This window comes from Urocitellus parryii, chromosome 10 (assembly GCF_045843805.1).
Source record: "Urocitellus parryii isolate mUroPar1 chromosome 10, mUroPar1.hap1, whole genome shotgun sequence".
Lineage (NCBI taxonomy): Eukaryota > Metazoa > Chordata > Mammalia > Rodentia > Sciuridae > Urocitellus > Urocitellus parryii.
Genome location: NC_135540.1, coordinates 55,060,571 through 55,068,925, shown reverse-complemented (window position 1 = coordinate 55,068,925; position 8,355 = coordinate 55,060,571). Strand labels below are relative to the sequence as shown.

At 38.3% G+C, this 8,355-nt stretch overlaps 1 non-coding gene across 1 annotated transcript; it reads right to left on the bottom strand.

Moving 5' to 3' along the window:
• Positions 1–2,060: 2,060 nt before the first annotated feature.
• LOC113192929 (U6 spliceosomal RNA) lies at positions 2,061–2,163 on the bottom strand. Its single transcript, XR_003302082.1, has one exon. It is a non-coding gene; the product is annotated as a U6 spliceosomal RNA (small nuclear RNA).
• Positions 2,164–8,355: the final 6,192 nt, after the last annotated feature.

The following is an 8,355-nucleotide window of genomic DNA, read 5'->3' as shown; positions in this document are numbered from 1 at the left end:
GGTTTTTAGGTCATTGAGGTGGGCCCCTGTTCTCTTTCCTCTTTTTCCTTTGCTTCTGGACCAAGAGGTGAGCAGTTTCGATTTACTGTGTACTCCTGCCATGATGTGCTGCCTCACCACAAGCCCAAAACAATAGAACCAACTGATAATTGACTGGAACCCCCCAAACTGTGGTCCAGAATAAACCTTTTCTCTTCATAAGTTAGTTATCTTAGCCATTTCATGATAGTGATGAAAGGCTGATTAACACACCAGGTGACATGATACCTCCAATGAGTAAGATTCCAAGATGAGGAAGCCAAGTTCTATTACACAGTCCAAGTATAGTGGAGGTAAGAATTCTACCCACAACACTTGAATTAATAAAAACTGGAGGATTCTACCAGGGGTGGTGATACACACCTGTAACCCCAGCTACTTCTAAGGCTGAGGCAGGAAGATTGCAAGTTCTAGGCCGGCCAGGGATACTTAGTAAGACCCTGCCTCCAAATAAATAAAAAATAGAGCTGGGATGCAGTTTGATGGTAGGGGGTTCCTGGGTTCAATCCCTAGTACCACATAAATAAATAAATAAATAAATAAATAAATAAATAAATAAATAAATAAATAAAATGAAACATTCTTTATATTTCTGTAACTGACCTTGATCTTAGGTCACATGCCACTGAAAGTAGTAAGAAAAACAAATACTTAAACTTCTTTTTTTCCTATAATCTTACATTTTATATTTTTTTGGTTCTTTTTAGTTATATATGACACAAGAATACATTTTAATATAGTTACATAAGCTTGAAATATATCTTATTCTAATTAGAACCCCTGTCTTGGGAATGTATACAACAGTGGGACTCACTGTGGCATATTTCTATTATGTACAAAGGAAAATTATGTCAGATTCATCCATTGTGTTTCCTGTTCTTATCTTCTCTCCCTTCCTTTCATTCCTCTTTGTCTAATCTACTCAACTTCTATTCTTCTACTTGACCTTTGGCTTTGGGGACTGGCGAAAGGTCAGGATCTAGTCCCTAGAACCATCCATCCATTTACTGGCAAATATAAAATCATTCTTCTTTATCACTGATTATACTCCATTGTGTATATGTATACCACATTTTTTATCCATTTATCTGTTGAAGGGCACCTAGGTTGGTTCCATAGCTTAACTATTGTGAATTGAGCTGCTATAAGCATTGTTGTGGCCATGTCACGATAGTATGCCGAGTTTAAGTCCTTTGGATCTATGCCAAGGAGTGCAATATCTGGGTCAAATGATGTTTCCATTTCTAGTTTTTTTGAGGAATCTCCATTCTGCTTTCCAGAGCAGTTGCACCAATTTTCAGTCCTACCAGCAATGTATGAGTATACCCTTTCCACACATCCTTGCCAACATTTATTGTTACTTGTATTCTTGATAATTGCCATTCCGACTGGAGTGAGATGGAATCTCGGGGTAGTTTTAATTTGCATTTCTCTAATTGCTAGGGATGATGAATATTTTTTCATATATTTGTTGACCATTCATTTTTCTTCTTTGGAAAAGTGTCTTTTTCAGTTTCTTTGTCCATTATTGATTGGGTTATTTTGTTTTTTTGGTGTTTTTTGATTTCTTTATATATCCTAGAAACTAACAACCTATCTGAGGTGCAGCTGGCAAAGATTTTCTCTCATTCTAAAAGTTCTCTTTTCATGCTCTTGATGGTTTCTTTCATTGTGAAGAAGCTTTTTTGTTTGATGCCATTTTTCTATCCCATTTATTGATTATAGATTTTGCTTCTTGTACTTAGGAGTCTTGTTGAGGAAGCTGGTTCCCAAGATGACATGACAGAGAATTGGGTCTACTTGTTCTTCTAGTAGGCTTAGGGTCTCTGGCTAACGTCTAGGTCCTTGATCCACTTTGAGTTGAGTTTTGTGCAGGGTGAGAGGGGTTAAATTTCATTCTGCTACCTATGGATTTCCAGTTTTCCCATCGCCATTTGTTGAAGAGGCTATCTTCAATGTATGTTCATGATGACTTTGTCTGGATGAGATAGCTGTATTAAGGTGGGTTTGCCTCTGTGTCTAAAAGTATGGAGCACTTCACAAATTTGTGTGTCATCCTTACACAGTGGCCTTGCTTATCTTCTCTCGTTCCAATTTTAGTATATGTGCTGCCAAAGTCAGCAAACTTAATCCTCTTAATTAAAATAAGTTCAGTGTCTCTCAGAATAAAACACAACTTTCATTTTTTTTGAAAGGAGAGGGGGAGAGAGAGAAAGAGAGAGAGAGAGAGAGAGAGAGAGAGAGAGAGAGAGAATCTTTTTTGTAGATGGACACAACACAATGCCTTTATTTTTATGTGGTGCTGAGAATCGAACCCGGTAGAGCATGCTAGGCGAACGCTTTACCACTGAGCCACAATCCCAGCCCACAACTTTCATTCTTGTAGGTTAATTTTCCTTTGGATAAATATTCTGTCAAGTTCAATGGTCATTTGTCTCCTTTCAAAAGTTCCCCAATCTCCAAGTCTACTTCGTTGAGAGGATCATCTGGGCACATTGTGGGACTTTGTCATACCAGAGCAACAGGTGGATTCAAGCTCCGTGCTCTGGTTGCTTTCTGGCCCTCTGATGCCACTTCAGTCATGTCCACTGTCAGAGGCACAGGCAGACACCATTGTCCTTCCTCTCACCACCATGAATACAAGTAAATTTCCCTTGAGCCCAAGAAGCTATTTCAGAAAGGGAGAGGAGAATATTTACTCAAAATGAGATTGTGTTAAAGTAGAAATCACAAAGCTATTTTTTTTCCTATTTTGCAAATGTTGGTACTATCACATATCCTTACATTGTCCTTCCCCACCTCTATCATTGACGGTGAAAGGTTTATGAGGAAATTTGACTCTGCTATGAAAAGTAAAGAAATTGCACATGGGAGCCAAACAGAATAAATGTTTACTCTCTGCTATACATAAACAACACTGAGCCCAAAGATATAAGCGGAAATCATAAACTGAAGAAGCAGTAGATCAAGGTCCAGAAGAGCATATCAGTAAGATATAAGTAAGTGAAAAATACAGAAAGAAAAAGAAAACCATCTCTGCAACAGAGGCATGCTATGAAATTTCCAAGTTAAACAGTACCGAAAACAGGGAAAGCTGCCCTACTCGTGTTAGAAGGCTAAAAAAACATTAATTCTAAAATGAGTATGGAAAGCACGCGAGAAAAGGTTCCTGGTCTATTTAACTTATGAACATAGATGTAAATATTCTAAATGAGATGTGATGATCTAAGTAAATCTAATGATGTATTTTAAAAAACAAACCTATATGTAGCTTATCCTAGCAGTGTCACCGTGGTGTAATATCAGAAAGACTACATCAAAAGAGAAAAAGAAAATCTACCGACACAAAAGAATTTCATGAAGTTTTTATCTACTTATGATAAAACAATCATAGTTCTCAGTTGCCAGGAATAGAAGAGAATTTCTATCATGGGATATAGACTTATACCAGAAAACTAAGGTCAACAGGAGAGCAGGGAGAGGAAACTTTAGTCCTCTGAGGTTTGGAACAAAGCAAAGTTCCCTTTATCCCTGCTACTATTTAACCTATTTAACCTGTATTTGGATGTCCTTGCCAACAAGAATTTAAAAATAGAAGACAAGAAGGAAAAAAAAAAAGAATTGCAAGATGTGGTGGTTTAAAATATCTCCACATAGTCTGTGAAAGTATTTGAAAAAGTGAAGCCTGATGTTCTGTCCCTTTGAGTTTGGGCTGAACAAGTTGAGTTTGAGCTGAGCTATACTTACTGAGTTGCTTCTAACAAGTAAAATAAGGTGAAATAATGTTGATGCTGGGTCTTTTTTTTTTTTTATATCAGGGATTGAACCCAGGGCACTAAACTGCTGAGCCACATCCCTAGTCCTTTTTTTGTTTTCTTTTGTTTTTTATTTTGAGACAGAGTCTTGCTAAGTTTCTGAGGCTGGCTTTGAACTTGCGATCTTCCTGCCTTAACCTCTGAGCCCCTGAGACTACAGGTATGTGCCACCATGCCTGGCCTCATTTCTGACACTAGTCAGATCCTGGATTCCTGACCTCAGAGACTTTATGAAGATAAATGGCTGCTATTTTTAAGCTGCTAAGTTTGGGGACCATTGGTTAGCCACAATTGATAACAAGAGCATGGAAAAAATAAAAGATATTAAATCATCATTCATTTCTAACAATATGATCGTCGACATAGAAAATCTTACAGAATCAACAAACATTAAAACCAGTGAGATTTTTTATGAATCTGTCCTAATGTGGGATCAAATTATAAAAGTCAATAGTGTTCTATCTCAGCAATAACCCCCTAGAAAGGAAAGTACCATTAATAGTAGTAAGAGAACTATAATACATTTATTTAAGTCAACTTTACAATTAATGTACCAGACATTTATGAAAGAACATTAAAATTCTTTTAAGAGACATAAAAGAATACTGACCAAATAGAACCATATGCCATGGTCATTGTTGTACACTTGATTTTTAAAATATTTTAATTCTTCCTCAATTAATGTATAATTTCAATACAAAGACAAGAAAAATTCCAGACAGAATTCCCACCTGCCTGGATGGCTTGCCATTGCCTATTACTGGGTCCCCTGAACACTAAATATCTTAAAATACTATGCTTTGCCTTTATTGCTGGAATTCCTCCAGTTACTTTCACCTGGGTCAATGTCAAGGGCCCATCTCACTCCAGGGTCCAGCTTCAGCCTTACATGCTCTGGCCCATCTTATTACTGAACTCAAAGCTTCTGTTGTGAGTTGAACAATAATAAGAGAGGGCCAAAGAGGAAGGGGAGAGGAGGAGGAGAGCTTTACAGAAGCACTTATAACAAATTTGGGTCCTGTGAAGACGGATCCCTTTGAAGACACCCACTCCAATCAGAATGGCAGCCACCAGGAATACAAATAATAAGAATCAGAGACAATGTGAGGGAAAAGGAACACTTTTACACTGTAGAATTGTAAATTAGTACGACCCCTATGGAAATCAGTATGGAGATTCCACAAAAGACTAGAAATGGAATCACCATATGACCCAGCTATATGACTCCTTGGTATTTACCTTGTAGAATCAAAGTCATCATACTACAGTGGCACGTGCATACCTGTGTACATAGCAGACACATTTCAGGCTGTCTCAACTGTCACATGTCATGGCAGAGATGGCCAAGCAGCCCAATTAGCCCTGGTGGTGGGGGGGGGGGGGCAGGAAGCGCATATGTGTTGGTACTATCACATATCCTTACATTGTCCTTCCCCCCACTATCAAGGGTCAGTATGCATAGGCCAAGCAGGCTAGGGGCTGCAATGCCATTGGGCCACCACAGCTTTGGGGACATTGGTTAGCAGCAATTGATAACAACAGCATTGAATACAGCTGGATCCCAAGCTACAGGGCATCCTCATCACCTGCAGCATGAAGGAGCACAAGTTCGAGGAGGAGGCCTACAGCCTGCTCAGCAAATGCGGTGACTATATGTACTACCTGAAAAGTTTACAGACAGGGATCAGCAGCCCGATCAGCAGGGATCACAGACTATGTGGAAGTGAGGGAGAAGATGATGATGCGGAAGCTACATTGAAGAAAGAAGTTGGTGACATTAAGGCTTCTACAGAGATGAGGCTAAGAAGATTCCAGGCAGTGGAGAGTGGAGCGAATAACATCGTCTTCATCAGAACACTTGGGATAGAACCCATGTTCACAGCAGCACCATTTACAAAAGGCAAACTCTGGAACTGACCTAGGTGTCTGTCAGTGGATGAATGGATAAAAAAAAAAAAATGTGGTACGTATACTCAATGGAGTTTTATTCAGCCACACACACACACACACACACAAAAGAATATTAGGCCATTTGCAGGAAAATGGAGGGAACTTGAGAACATTGTGTTAAGTGAAGTGAGTCAAACTCGGAAAGTAAAGGGTCATATTTTTTTCTATCATATGTGAAAGTTAAAAAGGAAAAAGAAAAACGAGTTGGTGGTGGGAAAATCTCATGAAAATGAAAGGAAGATCAGTAGAAAGAGACCAGGAGGGAGAGGAGGGAAAGAAAAGGGGAAATACTGGGGAACATGAACCAAAATCCATTTTGATATCATGTGCACATAGGAATATGTGACAATAAATCCTACTATTATGTATAATTATAATGCACCGATAAAAATATGGAAAAAAATTTAAAAGAAGCCAAGAGACTAGATGAGGGAAATTGATTATCAATTTATTCCAATAAACCCATGGAGAATATTTACTTGCAATAATTAAATCCGGAAGTGAGGGCTTTTATGAAACATTTAGAAAATATATCAGAAAAAAAGATGTCAGAACTGTGTGGTTATTTTAATTAATAGATCAATGCAAAAAACATCTTTATCGTCCTCATGAATGATATAGTCAGTTAAAAATTTATAAACTAGATTTGGTGTGGGGGAAGAAATAAACATGAAATGGGTCTCTATTTTAAAAAAAAGAAACAAAGGATCACCTCAACAGTAATTCTTTTTCTTAATTAGTAATGACAGGCTTCAGCTAAGAAGGAACACAGCTCAAAAAGGCCATCTGTAGCTAGGTTTTTATAAATCCATGCACCGAGTTCTGAAGTCAAGTAATAGCTCTGAAAAATTTGAGTCAATGAAAGGGCAAATGTTGGCCCCTCACCTAGAATCTGCCCTTCTCCCAACATATGCAGATCCTTTGGATTATTCTTCAACTCTGATGTCAATAGCTCTGGAAGGCACACCTTTTTACCTTTCCTTCCTCAGTCTTCACTAATTGGCCTTTCTCAATTCACCTTGTATTGTTTGTCTCATAGACCCACTGTACCACCCAAGTACAGTTTGTTAATTCATCAGTTTCTCCATGAGACTCTGAGCTCAGCTCTTTAAAAGTGGGAACTGTCTTTAATTTTTGTTTCCCAAAGCCCCAGTCCAACATCTGAAAGTCAACAATCTTCCAATAATATTCACTCAATGAATGAATGAGAATTGAATATAATTTCTACAAAAAGGTAACATGTGTGCATAAGGGACTAGTGTCACTGAGCTAGATGTAAAGGACAGGTATGAGGAGAGAATAAGAACAAAGGTACCAAGGAAAGTCATCAGAGACTGGAAAGACAAAGAGGTGGTAAGCAAGAGCTTAAAAATAAACAGAGAATAATAAATAAGACAGTTCAGGGAACTGTAGGCAAAGAAAGAAAAAATGCAAAGGATGATATTTCCAGAAGTTAAGTATAAAAAAGATAGCGAGAAGCCAGGAGGAAGAAAGTAACTGTTGATAAGTAAAGAGGGCAGGTGAGTCTTGGGGACAGAGGGACATAAGACAACAGGGCCCAAGAAAATATACAAGGGGTATAAATGCCCAAAGAAAGAACAGAATAATAATAGAACATTTGTTGCTCACTTATTCAAGCATTGTGCTGATTTATGTGTTCCATCCTGTTTACTCTTCATGGTGGTAGGGACCATCTGACAGATGATGTAACAATGACACAGAGAGTTGAAGTACGGAATTTAAATTCACAAAGTTAGGAAATGGTAGAGATGAGACCCCTATTCAGATCTTTCAGCCTCTGAAGCTTAGAACCTGAGACAAAAAATTGGGGGAATATAACCAACTATGGGATGGGAAAGAAGGAAAGACTTTGGGAGGATGCTCCAGCATACCAAATGCATTCATCAAATACGAGTAATGATGCACAATTCCAGGCAGGATCCCAAAACACAGAGAGCAGGAGACTGTCAGAATTTGATCTTCCATGCTCTAAGGAAGTATGGTGACAAGATAAGAAAGGATGTTTTCTATGCATTTAGGGTCTGAGAATTTCTTTGTAGGGAAAAAACTCATAAATGTGTGGAAACTTGAGGAAGACGGTATAAGCTAGAAGCAAAATCCTGCATCTCTGCATGGGGTCCAAGGTTCATAAGACAAAGAGCAGGTTCTCTACATGATAAAGTAGGGAGAGGAATTTAAATTCTGGAGGAGAAAATGCATGAATAAGAAGGAGGAAGTGAATAGGTAAGGATGTGGTTCTGCGGAGAGAAGGCTGGAGGAAGAAAGTTACCCCTACCGAGAAAGCTGCCCAAGAGAGATGCTACTAGAATAGAAATGTCCGATTGGAATTCACAGTCTTTTATTGTGGAGTTGAGTTAGAATTAGGATTAGAGACTTATGCAATCTTCAACATGGGTGATAAAAATATATTTTAATTTTCTAAATATGTTTGGGTTTCTTATATAAAATGTTGAAGGCTACTGGATCAGAAAACTGGTTTTACATGGAGTCATGGCAGCCTGTTTGACAAGAGGACATCTAAATCTGAACT